Below are 20,426 nucleotides of genomic sequence, written 5' to 3' on the forward strand. Positions count from 1 at the left end.
AATGTTGCAAATCAATACAAGGTGGAATGATCATGTAAGAGCTGTGGTAGGGAAGGCAAATGGTTGACTTCAGTTTATTAGGAGAATTTTATGAAAGTGTGGTTCACCTGTAAAAGAAATTGCATATAGGATGCTGGTGCAACCTATTCTTGAATACTGCTAGAATGTTTGGGATCCATACCAGGACAGATTGAACGATGCCATTGAAACAATTCAGAGACAAGCTGCTAGATTTGCTACCAGTGGATTTGAACAACATGTAAGTGTTAAGGAGAACTCAAATGGGAACCCCTGGAGAGAAGGCAATGTTCTTTTCGAGAACCACAATTGAGAAAATTTAGAGAACTGCCATTTGAAGCTGACTGGTGAATTATTCTACCACTGCCAACATACACTGTGTGTAAGGACCTCAAAGATAAGATATGAGAAATTAGGGTTCATAAAAAGACATACATGCTGTTGTTTTTTCCCTCACTCTCTTTGTGAGTGGAACAGGAAAGGAAATGACAAGGAGCGGTACAGGGTACCCTCCTCCACACACCATACGGAGGCTCGCAGAGTGTCTGTGTAGATGTAGATGAAACTGTTCAATTTCCATGATTTCCAAGTGATTTTCTGATGTGCACAACTTGTCTGTTGAAATCCTATCTACCCTTTCAATTTCCTAAATGGAAATGGGAAATGTTGGCCATTTTATTTATGAGATTTCCACATTTTGATCAGAAGACACTACAATGATTTTCTTTATTATTGGTGGTTTTGTCCAAGCTGCAGTATGTTGTAGTAGCAGCTGTCTTTACTGTAACCATATTTATTCTACATTTCTATCTTTCAGGTGAATTTACCCTAAGAAAGGCTTAGTGAACACAATGGGAATCTTTGGGATACGATGAATACTACTTTGGTAAGATGGGTGCTTCTGGCAGTTAGCAATGCTGAAAATAATTAAGTTACTCTTTTTGTTAGTATGAAGTAGGAATTAATGGCAGCAGCTCAGTAATGTAAGATTTTCCTTGAATTTCTAGTAAGATATATAATATTCTGATTTCACACATACCCTTCCCCCCTACTTTGTGGCATCTCTATAATAGGGCCAGTGCTTTTTTTGGCAGGTGGACTGGTTGTGGAGGGGGTTGTGTCTGGTAGGGGGATAGAGGGATAAGGAGAGGGGGAGGGGGGGGGGGGGGGAAGCGAGGCCGAGGGCGAGAGCGAGGGCAAGGGGGTGAGGGACTCTGCACGTGGGTGGCTCAGAGGGTGGCGGCCAGTTCACTGGCCAGGAAAATCACAGAGAGTGGTGGCAGATATATGGGATGGCACACTTTTAGTTACTGTTGGGAAGTGGCTCACACTGAAGGCAATGTGGGGACATAAATTGGGTGAGGGTGGCAGGATGGAGGAAGGATAAACTGTTGTTGGGTGGAAGGTGTGGGAACAGCAGGTTACCTGAGACAGAGGCTAGAATGATTATGGAAGCAAAGAATTTGTCGTTGTAAGGATAACTCCCATTTGCGTAGTTCAGAGAAGCTGGTGGTGGAGGGAAGGATCCAGATGGCTCAGGTTGTGAAGCAGTCATTGAATCTGACCACTTTGTGCTCATTCACCAACTCTGCTGCAAACACTGCACAGCTTTTCATGTTGGTCAGACTACCAAACAGCTATCCACAAGGATGAGTGACCACCACGAAAGTGTTTTCAAGAGCAAAGTTGACCACCTGAGCACAATAGTGAGTTCAAAAATTCTTGCATGATCTGAGAGACTACAACTCATGAGTTAACGTTAAAGGAGTAACTGTATTGTGAAGTGAGTCAGATAACTCCACCCCCCTTCAAAAGGCTCACTATAATCACTATTCACTTCAGATGGACAAACACGTGATTCATTTTAGGTGAACTGCCCAGGATATAATTCCACAAGACAACAGGGTTTCAAAATATGATAAATAAGGCAAGAGTCTCTTCTTTAAGTTGACACAGTGAGAGATAGTTGCAAGACATAACATGCTGAATTGAGTTTCTTCATTAGTTTGTCCATTGTTTGATGCCATTTTAATTTGCTATCCAGCTTGATCCCAAGGAATTTTAGGCACTGTGCCATTAATGTTTGCTCTTGGTGCATGACAGTCATAAGTGCTTGTCTGAAAGTGTATACTATGAGTCTTTGTGAAATTAAGGTTTAAACTGTTAGCTGTCAACCCCTTCTACATCTGTTCAATTATCACCTGAAAAACATGATATTTTATGATAGTTCAATATTTGCGGTGTAATACACAGATTGATAATCTACCAACTGATCAGATACATATCATCGTGCACAGTGTTCTTCCCTGTAATTCAAATCTGTCTGGAAGTGAAAAATTTATCACCTGATTTTTCCACATCATAGTTTTTGTCTGTTAGACTGAATCAATCTTGAACATAGAATATCATGTTTTTGAGCTTATCGAGTTATTCAAAATCTGAATCTTCTTACTTCTCTCCAGGCTTTTCAACATATTACTGAGCATAGATAACAATATTTTAGTGCCCCTTAAATTCAGTAAGGTTGATTTCATTATAAAGATATGAACAGTTGTGAATCAGACAGCATTACATGAAGGATCGTGATGGTGTTTATTGCAGAATGTGCCTGTTTTTATTTACATCTTGTGGCTATCTTATTGGAAGGAAGCAAGTGGCACTAGTATCATTGAGCATGATCTTAAATGCATCAATACCCAGAATTTGAAAATTCAGAAACTGCAATTCTATACGGTTCGTAATATACAGTTCTCATTTATGTAGGTAGACTGTGAAAAAGCACAGCAATATTAGTACCTACAGTTCTCTGTCTAAATACAATTTATAATACATATTAATTTATGAATATACTATTTTAATTCAAGTTATTTGTATGGATGTTGCCTCTAAAAGTCCTTGGAAGAGCTTCTGCACTTATATCAAATTCTTGAAAATGGAATTTATTAAGCTGTAATTTGATTTTGTGCAAAATGCTCCCTTATATAGCAGTTTCATATATATGTTCAGAGAGTGTAGGACTGTTGTCATTTTCTTCAAAACTCTTGGGAAATCTTGAATTCTTTGAGACAGTTCTATCCCCAGAACAGACATTATGCTGATTCCATTATTGTTTGCTTACCTGTTTGACAGCATTGACAGTCATACTTGCAGACAGTCACTATCTTGAGCACCTACAATGATTCAAGGAAGGAAGGAATCCAGATACAGATTAGAATTAAGTATCTTGTCGATAGCACAGTCATTACAAACAGAGCTCATGTTTGGATTATGAAAGAATGAGGAAGGAAGTCATTACCCATGTCCTTTCATGGAAGCATCCCAGCTGTTGACTGGGGTGATTTAGAGAAATCCTACATCTGGACTGTTGGATTGGCATTTGAACTGACATCCTCCTGACAGCGAATCCAGTGTGCTAACAAGTGTGCAGTCTCACTTGGTACAATGATTCAAGAAGAATAGTCAGTACATTTCATTCTTCAGAAGGTTATTGAGTGTTAAGGAGTTCTTGGGCTCGCTGTGTGTGTCTACATACACTGTAAGACAAAACAAAATTATACACCATGAAGGAATTATCTGAATGGAGCAGAAATTGGTAGATATGATGTACGTATGCGAACAAACAAATGATTACAATTTCAGAGATGATTTATTGAAGAGAAAGAGTTTCACAAATTGAACGAGCCATAATGTGGTGGTCCATCTCTGGCCCTTATGCAAGTAGTTATTCAGTTTGGCACGATTGACAGAGTTGTTTGCTGTCCTGCTGAGGAATTCTGTCCAATTTGTACATTAGATCATCAGAATCCCTATGTGGTTGGAAGGCACTACCAATAATGCTCGAAATGTTCTCAATTTGGGAGAAAGATGGCGACCTTGCTGGCTAAGGTAAGATTTGGCAAACAGAAGACAAGCAGTAGAAACTCATGCCATGTGTGGGCAGGCATTATCTTGCTGAATTGCAAGCCCAGGATGGCTCTCATTCGAGGGCAACAAAATGGCGTAGAATATCATCGAGTGCTCTAGGTGACAGTCAGGTTGGTATTCCACAGTTGTCTGGGGTATATCCAGACATGTCTTCAGCCTAGAATCTCATTAACTGGAGTAGAATTGTCTTCAGTGAACCTCGCTTTGAAATGAGCCTCGATGACCAGCGAAGAAGCGTATGTAGATGCCCCAGGTAGTGATTGGATACCAACTTGACTGTCACTCACTGTATGGCCCAACAACCAGGAGAGACGATCTGGGATGACATTTAATTTTACAGCAGGAACCTTCACAGCCAGCAGTATGTCAACAAGACTGTACACCCCATTTTGTTGCCCTTCAAGGCAAGCCATCCTGGGTTTACATTTCAGCAGTATAATGGCTACCTGCACATGGGGAGAGTTTCTGCTGCTTGTCTTTGTCTTTCCTGAACCCTATCTTGGCCAGCAAGGTCGCCAGGTTCCTTCTCAACTGAGAAAGTTTGGAGCATTGTAGGCAGTGCCTTCCAACTACCTCAGGGTATTGATGACATAAGGTGCCAATTGAACAGAATTTGGCACAATATCTCTCAGGAGGAGATCCAGCTTCTCTACCAATCAATGCCAAGCTGAATAATTGCTTGCCTAAGCACCAGAGGTGAACCAATGCATTACTGAACTGTTCAATTTATGGAGCTCTTTCTCTTGAGTAAAACATCCAAATTTTCTCAAATTGTAATCATTTGTTTGTCTCTACATGCACATCACATCTACCAATTTGTGCCCCATTTGGATAATTCCTTTATGGTATATCTTTCTTTCTTTCTTTCTTTCTATCTTTCTTTCTTCTTTTTCTTTTTCCTCTTCTTCTTCTTAGAGTGTGTATAGTGAACCATAATGGCTACCAAATTTGCACACTGTCACTGACAAGCCATTTAGCACTGGCTGGCACTATATCATCCTCTGACAATGGTACCATTTAGATGCAATATGGAGGGACAAAGGCTCATCACACTGCTCCCCCAGCTGTTGTTAGTTTCCCAGACTTGGAGTCACTGTTCATTCAAGTAGCTCCTCAACTGGCATCACAAGGCTGAGTATACCCTGTACCACCAAGGGAAAAATCCCTGGCAGTACCAGGAACTGAAACCAAGTCCTTTACATAGCAGCCAAATGCACTGGTCACCTAACTAAAGAGGTGAACATAGTGACCCATGACATATTCAGATAGTTTCTGTTCAGGTAACACCATTGAATATGAGAAAATAAACAAAATGTATGTACAAAACTTCTACAAAGTTAGAAAGCATAAACAGGTGTCAGGATCTTGATAAGTCAGCTCCAGTGGTATGGATCTACAGTTTTCATTTAAGAAGGAAAATAGAGCCTGAGAAAAAAAAATTAAGTGAACACTAGAGTGCATTACTGTTGTTCCTGTTCTGTGTTGTTACAAGGACATGTAGGTTATATAAGGGGCATGAACAATGTAAGATGTTGATTGATCACTACATAGGACACAGAGATGCCACACAGTCCTGTGTGACAGTGTTATCAGGACTTAACACAGTTTGAAAGGGTCTTCAGAGTACATCTTCATTTGGTTGGCTGATCAAACCATGTGATATCAAGATTTATGAGGCATACAGATGTAACAGTGGCTCATTGTTAGACTGCATGGGAATGTGAGGCCAAGAACACTCTTTAAGTTTTTGGTCAACCACATCTCACCACTGAAAGTAAGGGTTACTGTATTGTGCCCCAATCACATAGTAACAGCTTCACATCTGTACCTGCCTTCACAGAACAAGTAATGGATGCTGTACAACATTGCTCTGCAAACTGGAGCTCATAAGCTATGTGCAGCTCGCGAGCCACATGTGGATCTTTGGCACCTTGAGTGTGGCTCTTCTTTAGAACAGCATGTGTGGGTGCACATGTAGAGTGCGAATGAAAGTTTGTGGGCTATGCACAGAAGCAGGTTTTTGGGTTGGGTGAGTCTGTTCGCAAGAAGTGGTGGTAGGCAGTGGTGTTTGTGACTCAGACCTCTTTCACTTACTGCCACCCACATCCCTTTTTCTGCTTGTGACCGTGTCTTTGAAAGTGGGGCATGAGTAATGCTTCTAAGTGTGGCATGTGACATAATTTTTAACTCGCTGAATTTCATGCAGTGCAAAGCAGTGGAAGAAATACCTATTCTGGCAAATACTGTGGAACCGTTTCTTGTGAAGTATGGAAAAATAGGTGCAATCAGGTGACAGAAGATAATTGTATTAACAATGAGTCATGTTGAAGTGATTTAATCATAACTAAGTTCAACAGACAATGATAGGGACAAATAAAAATAAGCTTCCACAATGATAAATAAAAATACTTCTCAGATATGACTGCTTTTGTTAAATCCATTTTTACATGCTTGATTGGTGTTTGTGCCTGTATCTTTAGACAAGTACTCTGAAATAAATATATGTTGATTTTTAACACATGGAATAGTATTCCCGACTCAAGTCAAATAAAAAACTAGCATTTGCTGTTCTTTCCTTATTCAGATCTACGTACTCATGCAAACAATCATTTTCAAGTGTGAACCTTGTCAAGAATAAGCAGATAAATGGTCTTATTGCTGAAAACCTAGAAACTTAACTAAAATTACCCAGACTTTCCAGAGAGATGCAGGGTCATTGTTCACATTAATATTTGTCAGTCACTGTCAGGATATAATTTTGTGCATACCCTACTGTATAATTTTATCAATAAATAATATCATGATTAAGTATGAGAGCATGTTTTATTCATTGCACCTACAGTTTAAAACTTAAAACTTTAAGTAATGTTTCGTAAGTTAATTTTAGGGAGCACTGTGTAGTAAAAGAAAATATAGTGCTGAGTACTGAGGAAGGTATGGTGAGACTGTTTGAACATACACAGAGGATGAACAAAACAGGTAGACAAAACAGGTAAACAAGATGAATGTGAAGTGTGGATGGTACTGTTGGAAAAGGTCTACCTCAGTAAACGTGCTTCACTCAGACTGAGGAGATTTTTCCAAAAGCCTGCTTAGGAGTATCATAATTAAGTTTGTAACGATGTATGCACCTCTATAGTTTAAGTTTCTGCTCTCAGCAGAAATGTTCATCATTCCACTGTTAATTAGTGGCTCTTTTTGCTAATGAGTGTGCTGACCACTTGCCTCTGTGTCATGTTGCAACAGTGGTCGGAGACTAGCAGGAGCTGAACTAGGGAATTACCATACCATGCTTAGACTGCAGGTAACACCGCAGCACAAATGGTGCATTTGGTGTGGCACCCTGACTGGGAAGTGTTAACTACTGATGAATGGCATCGCATTATACTCAGTAATAAATTACAGTTCCGCACTACTCTGGATGACCATCATCGTCTCATATGATGGGAACTCAATCTTCCAATTTTTTGGAGTGTTACTCCTGCTGTCATTGTGTGGGAAGCCACTGGATATGATTTCCTGCCTCAGCTGGTAACGACTGAGGGAACTCCGATGGTGCAACAGTATATCATGGACGTACTGTGTCTTCCTGTGTTATCTGCCATGTCACATTATTGTGGTGCCATTTTTCAACAGTACAATGCTCTTTCACTCATGGTTTATCTCATCATGGACTGTCTGTGTGATGTTGATATACTTCCATGGCCAGCAAGATCCCCAGATATACTGCTGATGTCAACTCCGTCCCAGTGCTAACATTCGGCATATCAAAAACTAGTTACAATAGTTGTGGGTCAGCTTGCTTCTGGAGAGAATACAATGGCTTTGACACCTTTCCAACCAAATCTGTCAATGTATCCAGGCCAGAGGGGCTCAACATCATACTGGTAAATGCCCTCTTACTGCCGAGTTCTTTGTGAAATTGACTCTTATTCTGTAATTAAGTTGCAATAACAGAAATTTTACTCTAGTTATAAACTCTGTCATAAAATTAAAAGAACAGGATATGAATTATCCCAAGAAAAATAATAATCTCACTTCACTGTCCTTCAGACTCTAAGGGAAGATTTGGCTAAGTTACATATTACTGAATTCTCCAAATTTTGTTGTAATTAATTCTTCTTTGTAAAAACTTTGATCATGAGTAAGAAATGTGGGAGCTGTCAATACATGATGAGTATGGGGAATTTTTGCCAATCTTGTAGGAAATATTTTACTGACAGGTGTGTAATGAGGAGAATATTAGGGAAGTTGAAAAGGATCTCTCTTGAAATAGCAGTGCGTGTAGGAGGAACATTTTGATAATGCAGCAGGAAGGTAAAATATGTGTCCCTTAGGCACAATTGGAGGACATAAGCAGAGAACTGCTAAGCATAGAACTGCTCCTGATCAAGGAAGACAGAGGTGATGCTAAAGGCTGAGAATAGGCAGTTGTCAGGACGCAAGGGAGAAAGAGAGTGTAGCAACTCCTTTTCTTTTCTCCCAGTAACTCACTGAAAAATCTTAACACAAGCTTTAATAAAAAAAAATTAATTCTAGCATTACTGAGGATGAGGAACTGGGCAATATGAATCACCCTCAAGCTTCACTTTAAGTGATGTGTGTATTATCAACACAGATGCTCACAAATAAACACTTAGTGACTGGAACAGAAGTGGATAAATGCAGAGATGGAAATGAGACTGACAGAAGCTGACTTCATGTATGTTAGTCTGATACCATTGCAAACCACTTATGTATGGCTTTTCAAGAGGCGTGGCTCATACCTAAACACAATTGGGAAGGGAAGGTGGGTACAAGCATGGCTCACACCTAGACAGGATTCGGAAGGAAAAGTTGGTACAGCTAATAATTGGAAGCATAGGGTGAGGAACTATAATGCCATGCATGCTCAAATACCTGTTGCTGTAGGTAGTAGTAGTAGGTTGCTTTAAAATAAATCCAAACAATAGGTTACCCTCCAAAACACTTATCCATCAGTTTAAAATCTTCTCAGTAAGCACTCACAAGATAGGTTCTGACAAACCAAAACAAACATTATTTAGATGTCATAAGGAAAAAGAAATCAGGGGGGCAAGCAAAAATTTCACCAATTTTATGGTCCTTCATTGAAACAGCTAGTCAATAAAGAATAATATATAGCAATTTTAATGCCATTTTTTGAATCACACAGCACTATCCACTTTGGCGCAAAGACAAAGGAATCCAACATGTAGTAGTACCCTAGTGTGAAAGGACAGACTCTTACTCTAGGACATCTTCAAAATGTAGATCATGATGTATCTACATCAGATAAGAAAAACAGTTTAAATCAATACTTAGCCACAGTACAGTTAGTGAACACAAACACACAAAAATATCAGCTGTTGAACTAACAGAGCTTAAAATTAACACGAAATTAATCATTTTGTGTGTGTAACAATGATTTAATGCTTATATGGATACCTTAAATGTCTCAATTCCATGAAAAGTATCACAGTGAACCATAGTTCTTAAATTTTGATCACAGTGACAAAAAGATATATGGAGAGGCACTCATTACTGCAAAAAAAAAAAAAAAAAAAATCCAACAAAAAAAGAGTAGAGAATGCAGAAAATAAAAGGAAAATAGTCAGGGATGGTGTAATACTGCAAATGTGGAAATACAAACAAAAGGATAAAAACATGAAGGTAAGGGACTGGGAAAAAGTTCAAAATTATTCTTGTCAGCTAGCAGACTATGTGAATGAACATTCTTAAAAACTGCAGACAAATTATAACAATAATTCCTAAAAATAGATGTAGCACCTGTAACAAATTATGCAGGAAGTACAATGACACTATTGCCAACCCCAGAATTGAAGTCAGAAAAAGGTAGAAAAAGAAAAAAATAAATAGTTTGCTGGCCCACATGAAATAGAGGTTGTCTCAAAGGGTATGGTATAATTTTAATGTGTCATAGCATCCTAACTAATTAAGATATTGATACCATATTTGGCTTATGTGACACCATCTCATAAAGGTTTCATGCTGTTCAAACAATTTCAACATGTATGGCTTTGGTGATACACACAATATTAAACACACAATATTAAGTCTGTATTCAAGCACTATCCACTATCTACCAAATGCCAGTAGACAACATCAATACTGTAAAGAACCGAATTGTTGTACCACAGCTGATGCAGATGTGTTGCACCAGCACATCTGCATCAGCTGTGGTACAACAATTTGGTTCTTTTCAGTACTGATGTTGCTGAATGCCATTTGGTAGACTCCATCCCTGGCATATCTCCATAGAAAGAAGTCCATTGATGGAATGTCAGGTGACCTAGGAGTCTAGGGAATTGGACCACTGCTGTCAGTCCAATGATCTGGAAACACCTGGTTTAGAACATCTTGTATGTCCGAGCTCAATGTGCAATGCACCATCTTGTTAGAAAGTGACTCTGTCTTGGCAATAAGCTAGTTGTGTTAATACAAAAAGCCCCATCATATCAAGATCATTGTTTGAATTAACTGTTTTCTCTGAGGAAAGAAAATGGTCCCACAATGTGATCAACCATCAAACAACACCACAAATGCAGTTTTGGGCTGTCATGAACCGCTTCCAACACAGTATGTGGACTGGTTATGTGCCAGATACAAGCATTTTGTTCATTTACTTTACCACATATGTGCAATGTTATTCTGTTAGGAAATGTAAGGTTGTTTAGCAAATTGCCATCCTCCTTTAAATGGTGAAGGACATCCACAGTGAACTGCATACATTGTGGCCTATCATCTGGTTTCAATGCATACAGGAGCCTTGTGCATGGTTATCATAGCAGCTCCTGTGATGCCCTCTGGATAGATTTCTGCGGGAAACGTTGAAAAGTGAAGCATATCCATTCTGTGTCAGTCTCACTTGTTCTGGATCATCCAGTACAATGCTTCACATTAACACTTCCTATCTGCATAAAATTACTGTACCACTGGCATATTAATATCTGTAAGGTTGGTTGCTTCCTGTACCATGTTCAGAATTTACTTTGAACCTGCACTTCTGATTTGGTCTGAATCACAATTACACACTGAGTCTTATCTTGAAACTTTGTCATTATGCTTCCCTCATGACAACCTGGGTCACACACACCTCAAACAAGGCAAAACTTTTGCTTGAAACACTTATCAGAACCAAAAATATGCTAATATAGTAGTTTCACAGGCTACCATATTGTGACCAATACCATTCCTGCAACAGCACCCATGCCCAGGGGGAAGATTGGAGTGGAAAGGAGGGTGTGTGGGAGGGGGGTGGGGGGTGGGGGGCAGTGTCACTCCAGCTATCAGACAAAGGAAAATATATAGTGTAGTCAGGTGTTTTTCTTTCCAGAAAATGATTTAAAAGTTGGTATTACATAGGTTTTCAACTGGATCATAACTACAAATTTTGATATTATTTACGTCACCTTTCATCACCCAAAATATGAAAAATACTCCATACCTCCACAACAAACTATTGCCTGGGTGCCATTGTGTTTCTGATATACACCACTGACTTTGGGAATATCTACAGTGAGCACAAAGGAAACAAATGCAATGAGTTTCAATTTCAAGGTGGAAAATGATACTGTTAAACTGTAACAAACACAAAATTTCTAGGAAAGGATACTGATTGCCAGTTGAAGTGATTTGAACCCACAAAGATACTAGCAAACCGAACACCACCAGCATGTTATGCCCTTCGAGACCTGTCATCATTTGTAACAACCAGTGCCTTTTAGTTACATAATATTCATACATATACTCAATTCTTAGGTTCTTAGGTGCAGGAGACAAACGCACAAAACTACAGGTTTACAAGAATAATAATCAAAAATATTAACCGAGCGAGGTGGCGCAGTGGTTAGCACACTGGACTCGCATTCGGGAGGACGACGGTTCAATCCCGTCTCCGGCCATCCTGATTTAGGTTTTCCGTGATTTCCCTAAATCGTTTCAGGCAAATGCCGGGATGGTTCCTTTGAAAGGGCACGGCCGATTTCCTTCCCAATCCTTCCCTAACCCGAGCTTGCGCTCCGTCTCTAATGACCTCGTTGTCGACGGGACGTTAAACACTAACCACCACCACCACCAAAAATATTAATCAAGTTCATTGTAAAGATTTATTTGAAACATTACAGCACAAACAGCTGTATCACTGACCATGAAACAATATCATGGCTGAATTTACATTTATGAACAAAGAAGAGAGTGTTTTGTTAATAAAAACCGCTCTCTGCTCAAAACCAGTACTGAATATCATGATCACAGCACAAGGTCAAAAGAGGACTTTCATAGTAACCAGTCAAGTTATGTCCTTGTACAGAAAGGAGTATATTATACAGGTATCTAAATTTACAATGCTCTTCCCAGTGTCATCAAAAGTCTTGCTCCTGAAATACCAAATACAAGAGCAAACTGAAGGAATACTTAATACAAAAGTCATTCTATTCAATTAGTGAATTTTTTAGTGCATAGGAGCAAGTTTTTATTATACAACTCAGTTAGCTATTCAACATAAGTATAAATGTAAACTATTTGTTACTGTAGTGTTCTACTGTTGCTCAAATACTTTGATATTGTTAATTTGAATGTGTATACTTAAGTATTATTCTGATGTATGTAATATGATTTTTTTCTTCTAGTGTTCCATGTTGTTACTATGACTCTTGTCATGAATTAATGGTATTGTGTGCTGCTGTATCATTAACATTGTAAAAAATACTGACTTGTTCCATATCCTTACAATTCCATTGCTATCAGGATCAATGGAACTCACAATAAAATATAAAAATAAAATAATAAATAAAAATCTCAAAAAAGCATTTTCTACCAGGGAATAATTTTGTATAATAAATTGTGTAAGAAAATTAGTACCAATTTCCATACAGTTTGATCCCATGAAATAGCAATGACCATCACATTAAACTGTTTACTAAAACAAACTTACTTACAAATGGCAGTTTAAAAGTACCTGTTAAGCAATACTGACTCAGTTTTTCAGGCAAGCAAATGGAAATCAAATCACACTGCCATGGCCCTAATGTTAGCCGATAGTGGGTGTATAGGATGCATCATATATGCTGTAATTACTGTTCTGAAATGAGTGAACTGTGCAGCACTTGCTTATTACACTATGAAGTAGTTTCTTTGTGAGTCTGTATACATAAAACAGCATTTCTCACTAGGGGGAAACGAAACATGGTAGCACTGTTGGTAACAGCCTGGCCTTGTGCTTGAAAGCATGCTGCACTGCACATGTGGCCATTCTAATTCAGCTTTCTCACATTTATCCAAATTACTTGAGGTGAATGTCATGCTGGTTCCCACTATAATACCACAAGCATCTATCTGTCCCATCTTTGTCAGCCTAGACTTGTAAATATTTAAATGTCTTCTATGAGCTATTTAGAATCCATGTGGCACAGTTCACATTCTTCCCTTTTGAGATGTTTAATGATTTGCTAAGATTGTTACACACAATTTTTGTGTTGCATTATTATCATATTAGGTCTGTTCAAAAAAGTCTCAAACATTTGTAATTTCATGCACTGATGTGTTGGAGGAAAATGTGATTGGCATCTCTGGACTTGGCTAAGTTTAATGTGTAATTCACGGAAGCTTCATTGTTGTATGTCTGTTGTTATTGTTCAGTGCTGTATTGAGTGAAACATTGTGTTGCACAGTTTGCAAATTTTGAGGTGGCAGAGTTAGAGCAGGAATGCGTCTGCATTAAATTTTGCATGACACTTACGGAAACTTTCACAGAGACACAGCAAATTATGCAGGAAGCCTACGGTGACATTGATACCAAGGTTTAATCTCCATAATGGGTCAGGGAAACTTCTCCGAGACCATAAAAAGCTCATCAGGTCAGGTCAAATGTCAAATCCATGCTGATAATTTCATTATACTTTGAAAGATTAGTTCATCATAAATTCAAACCACAGGGACAAACTATTATTGTTGTGTGACTGGATTCATGAATTCCTGTCAGGAAGGTCGCAGTTCATAGTAATAAACGGCAAATCATCGAGTAAAAGTGAAGTGATATCAGGTGTTCCCCAGGGAAGCGTCCTGGGACCTCTGCTGTTCCTGATCTATATAAATGACTTGGGTGACAATCTGAGCAGTTCTCTTAGGTTGTTCGCAGATGATGCTGTAATTTACCGTCTAGTAAAGTCATCCGAAGACCAGTATCAGTTGCAAAGTGATTTAGAAAAGATTGCTGTATGGTGTGGCAGGTGGCAGTTGACACTAAATAACGAAAAGTGTGAGGTGATCCACATGAGTTCCAAAAGAAATCCGTTGGAATTCGATTACTCGATAAATAGTACAATTCTCAAGGCTGTCAATTCAACTAAGTACCCGGTTGTTAAAATTACGAACAACTTCAGTTGGAAAGACCACATAGATAATATTGTGGGGAAGGCAAGCCAAAGGTTGCGTTTCATTGGCAGGACACTTAGAAGATGCAACAAGTCCACTAAAGAGACAGCTTACACTACACTCGTTCGTCCCCTGTTAGAATATTGTTGCGCGGTGTGGGATCCTTACCAGGTGGGATTGACGGAGGACATCGAAAGGATGCAAAAGAAGGGCAGCTCGTTTTGTATTATCACGTAATAGGGGAGAGAGTGTGGCAGATATGATATGCGAGTTGGGATGGAAGTCATTAAAGCAAAGACATTTTTCGTTGTGGCGAGATCTACTTACGAAATTTCAGTCACCAACTTTTTCTTCAGAATGCGAAAACATTTTGTTGAGCCCAACCTACATAGGTAGGAATGATCCTCAAAATAAAATAAGAGAAATCAGAGCTCGAACAGAAAGGTTTAGGTGTTCATTTTTCCCGCGCGCTGTTCGGGAGTGGAATGGTAGGGAGATAGTATGATTGTGGTTCGATGAACCCTCCGCCAAGCACTTAAATGTGAATTGCAGAGTAATCATGTAGATGTATTGGGATGTGTTGCAATGCCTGCGAGAAAATGTCAGAAGGAAACAGCATGAAATGTGGTGAGGCAATTCATGGCTCTTGCATCACGATATCGCACACACACATTCATAACTGTACTGCCTCATCCTCCATACTCTCCAGATTTGGCCCCTGTGGACTTTTTTCCCCAGAGTTGAAAACATGTGGAGAGGATGAAGATTTAAAACAATAGACGAGCTGAAATATAATTCGCAGATGGTGTTTTGGGTGATCCAGCAAGAGACATACCAAGACTGCTTCCAGAAGTGGAAACAGCACTGACAAGGAAACCTCAGTTTATCAAGGCCTATCCACTGTGCCAACTTATAACTAAATCTGAGGGGGGTGCGATGGGGACGTTCCCTTGCGAGAGTGGTGTACCAATTGGAGAGGAGAGTATTTTGAAGTAGACAATGCACAATAAGTAAAAGGTTTCAGTTGCCTGAGGCTGCAGTCGTGTGTGAATTGCATTTGTGTGTGTGTGTGTGTGTGTGTGTGTGTGTGTGTGTGTGTGTTGTTGACAAAGGCCATTGGCTGAAAGCTTTAAGTGTGAAAGTCTTTTTGTTGTGCCTATCTGCAGCTCAGCATCTCCACTATATGGTGAGTAGCAACTTTCCTTCTCATAATATTGTTAGAGGTAAAAGGTAAGCATAGAAAAGTTTTGTGGACAAAGTTCCAGAATCTTTTGTACAGACCTTGTTACATTATCAGAATAATTCTTTTATAACTCAAATTAACTTCTACATCTCATGACATTATAATGCTGCATGGGTCTTAACCTCTTCAGTATGTATCCCATTTTGCCAGTACAATTCTCCACCTCCTCTAACTCTGAGACATTTCATATCTTCTTCTGAATTGTCTATCCACTGCTTTCATCACCATCCTCTCAGTCTTATCCAGTTGGCCTCCTTTCAAAAGCCTTTTTAGTTGTTCTTCCAGTTTCTATCCTAAGGACATTCCAAAGTCAAGCTGTTCTGTTTTTAATTTTTCTTACAATGTCAGCTCCTTGTATGAGGTGATCCAGCTCAGTGTTCATTCTAGATCTCCAGAATCCATTGTTATCCTGGATTGCTCTATAGATCTTGCATGGAACACTGAATTCACATATCCTGAGCTGCTGCTCCATTAGTACTCATGATCTATCCGCTGACATATGTGGTTAGATAGAAAGTTTTCTAGCAGACAGAGAACAGTATGTTGTCCTGAATGGGGAGACTTCAACAGAACCAGGCATAACATCATGTGTCCTCCAGGGCAGCGTAATAGGTCTGCTGCTTTTTACAATTTACATAAACGATCTGGTTGACAGTACTGACAGTGGCATTAGACTGTTTACTGATGATGCTGTATTCTGCAGAAAATTAGTATCACACAAAAGCTGTGAACAAATCAATGAGGACTTGTAGAAAATAAATGTGTGGTTTAATGACTGGCAGTTATCTCTCAATATTAATAAGTGTAACCTACTTCATATAACAAAGCAAAAATCCCCATTAATGTACAAGTATAAAATAAATGCCCAGTCTTTGGAAGCGGTAACATCCATCAAGTATCTGGGTGTGACTACTTGAAATGATCTCAAATGGAATGATCAGATTACACAAGTAATGGGTAAGGCAAACTCAAGATTGCAGATTATTGGTAGAATCCTGAAGTGATGCAGTCCTTCAACAAAGGAAATTGTTTATAATACATTAGTTCATCCAGTCTTAGAGTATTGTTCATCTGCATGGGACCCTTACCAGTTGGGTCTAATTCAAGAGACTGGGAAGGTCCAAAGAAGAGCAGCAAGATTTGTGATTGGTACATTTAACCATCATGAGAGTGTTACAAATCTCATAGAAAGTTTGAAGTGGGGCACACTTGCAGATAGATGACATGCTAAACAGAAGGGGCTGCTCACTAAATTCCAAAATCTGATCTTCGCCAAGGATGTAGAGTACATATTATTACCACCAGCTTTCAAATCGTGCAGTGATCTCCATTCAGAGATAAGGGAAATTAGAGCTCATACTGAGGTGTTCAGACAGTTGTTTTTTCTTTATGCAATCTGCGAGTAGAATGGGGGGGGGATAGGACTTTGGCATGAATAGTGCCCTTCGCCATACACTGCTTGGTGGCTAGCGAAGTATATATGTAGATGTAGAGGTAGATGTATTGTCCATGCTTCACATCCATAGGTTACAACAGGGTTGATCACAATCTTATGAATTTAAAGTTTCAGCTGTCTCTTTAATAACCTGGAGACCAACAATTTCTAAAAAGTCTACATCTATACTCTGCAAACCACTGTGAAGTGCATCTCAGAGGGTATGTCCCATTGTACCAGATGTTAGGGTTTCTTCCTGTTCCACTCATGTATGGGCTGTAGGATGAATGGCTTTTTGAATGCCTCTGTGCATGCAGTAATTACTCTAATCATATCCTCACGACCTCTGCATGAGCAAGACACAGGAGGTTGTAGTATATCCCTAGAATAATCATTTAAAACCAATTCTTCAAACTTCATTAAAAGTCTTTCTTGGGATATTTTATGCCTATCTTCCCCTGTTAGTCCTATCTGGTATGGTCGCACACACTTGAGCAATATTATAGAACCAGTCGCACTTTAGGCAAATGCCATACTGGTTCCCACTATAATACCACAACCAGCTTTCTGTTCCATCTTTGTCAACCTAGACTTGTAAATATTTAAATTCCTTCTATGAGCTCTTTAGAACCCATGTGGCACAATTCACATTCTTCCCTTTTGAGATATTTAATGATTTGCTAAGAGTGTTACACAAAGTTCATCAGCAATTTTTGTGTTGCTGTTCTTTACCCATAACTGAAACTATGTGGTCATTCCATTTCATATCCCTACAAAGTGTTACACCCAGGTATTTGTATAAGTCAGCCGATTCCAACAGTAACTCATTGATAATACAGTCATAAGATATTATGTTTTTTCATTTTGTGAAGTGCACAATTTTACATTTCTGAACATTTAGAGCACATTGCCAATCTTTGCACCACGTTGAATTCTTAACCAAAAACTGACTGAATATTTATGCAGATTCTTTCAGCTAGTACTTCATTATCGATAACTGCATCATCTGCAAAAAGCCTGATTTTACAATTAGTATTGTCTGCAAGGTCATTAATATACAACATGAACAGCAAATGTCCCAATCATCACTCTGGGGTGCACCCAAATTCACTATTATATCTGATGATGACTCTCCATCCTAGATAACATGCTGTGTCCTCCCTACCATGGTCCTCAAACCAGTCACAAATTTCACTTGATACCACATAAGATCATACTTTTGACAATAAACATAAGTGTGATGCAGAGTCAAATGCTATTTGGAAATTAAGAAACATTGCACCTACCTGGTTGCCTTGATCCAAAGCTTTCTGTATGTCATGTGAGAAAAGTGCCAGTTGGGTTTCACATGATCATTGTTTTCAAAATTCGTGCTGGTGTTGAGGTGGTCATTCTGTTCGAGATACCTCATTATGTTTGAGCTCAGAACATGTTCTAAAATTCAACAACTAATCAGTGTCAAGGATATTGGCTAGTAGTTTTGTGGATCACTTCTACCACCATTTTTGTAAAGGGGCATGACCTCTGCATTCTTCCAGTTACTGTGCATGATTTTTTGCTTGAGGGATCTACGGTAGATTATGGCTAGAAGAGGGGCTAACTCAAGTGCAAAGTCAGTATAGACTCTGACAGGGGTTCCATGGGGGCATGGAGCTGTATTCAATTGTAATGATTTCAGCTGTTTCTCAACACCACTGGCATTAATGCTTATTTCATTCCTCTTTTGAGTGCCACTAGGATTAAATTGGGGGAGTTCTCCTAGGTTTTACTTTCTAAAGGAACATACAAAAATGCAGTTCAGCATTTCAGATTTTGCTTTGCTACCCTCAATTTCACTTCCTGTCTCATTCACTAGTGACAGGACACTAACTTCGGGCCACTAACAGCCATTACATGTTGTTGTTGTGGCCTTCAGTCCAGAGACTGGTTTGATGCAGCTCTCCCTGCTACTCTATCCTGTGCAAGCTTCTTCATCTCCAAGTACCTAATGCAACCTACATCCTTCTGAAACTGCTTAGTGGATTCATCTCTTGGTCTCCCACGCTGCCCTCCAATACTAAATTGGTGATTTCTTGATGCCTCAGAGCATGCCCTACCAACCGATCCCTTCTTATAGTCAGGTTGTGTCACAAATTTCTTTTCTCCCCAATTTTGTTCAGTACCTCCTCATTAGTTACATGATCTACCCATCCAAGCTTGAGCATTCTTCTGTAGTACAACATTTCAGAAGCTTCTATTCTCTTCTTGTCTAAACAGTTTATCATCCACATTTCACTTCCATACATGGCTACACTCCATACAAATACTTTCAGAAAACACTTCCTGACATTTAAATCTATACTCAATTTTAACAAATTTCTCTTCTTCAGGAACGCCTTTCTTGCCATTGTCACGCTACATTTTATATCCTGTTTATTTCAACCATCATCAGTTATTTTGTTGACCAAGTAATAAATCTCATCTACTACTTGAAGTGTCTCATTTCCTAATCTAATTCCCTCAGCATCATCTGATTTTATCCTTGTTTTACATTTTTTGATGCTTATTTGTGTCGTCCTTTTGAGATACTGTATTTTCCATTCAACTGCTCTTCCAAATCCTTTGCCATCTCCAACAGGATTACAATATCATCAGCAAACCTTAAAACTTTTATTTCGTCTCCCTGGACTTTAATTCCTACTTCAAATGTCCAATACTGTTTGTTCGATATTCAGATTGAATAATATCAGGGATAGACTACAACCCTGTCTCACTTTCTTCTCAACCACTGCTTCCCTTTCATGCCCCTCAACTCTTGTAACTGCCATCTGGTTTCCCATACAAATTGTAAATAGTGTTTTGCTCCCTGCAGTTTACCCCCACCTTTAGAATTTGAAAAAGAGTACTCCAGCTTTCTACAGTATCTTTACAATTTATCTTGAAAGGGATCCACGATGTGAGAGAACAGTAAAGTCCCAAAAGTGAAGACATACAGTCCAGGTGTCCTTAGCATATTTGGAGATTGAGCATGGAACTGTATTTTATATTAAGAGTTACCTGAAACTAATTGTGTGTAAATCAAGGAACATCATAAAAATAGTGACCATCCTAACGGGGCAGTGCAGCTGTTAAAACACTGACCCTATATTCAGGATGATGGAGTTGCTCTGTCTGGCCATCTTAATTCAGTTTTCCTAAATCACTACGGCAAATTCCAAGGTGGTTCCTTAATCAAGACTACTTGTCCTATCCTCATAGTCCACCTGTCCTATCCTCATAAAGCATGTCATGCATTCTGTGTGTTATATATTTTGTGTTACTAATTTGTACCAGCACTGTATTACCTTGACAATTCCTATAGCATTGTGAAATGATAAAGTAATGAATAAAGATAATAATATTAATTATAATAAAGGCGAAATTCTATGTCAGTTG

This window comes from Schistocerca americana, chromosome 10 (genome assembly GCF_021461395.2).
Source record: "Schistocerca americana isolate TAMUIC-IGC-003095 chromosome 10, iqSchAmer2.1, whole genome shotgun sequence".
NCBI classification, from domain to species: domain Eukaryota; kingdom Metazoa; phylum Arthropoda; class Insecta; order Orthoptera; family Acrididae; genus Schistocerca; species Schistocerca americana.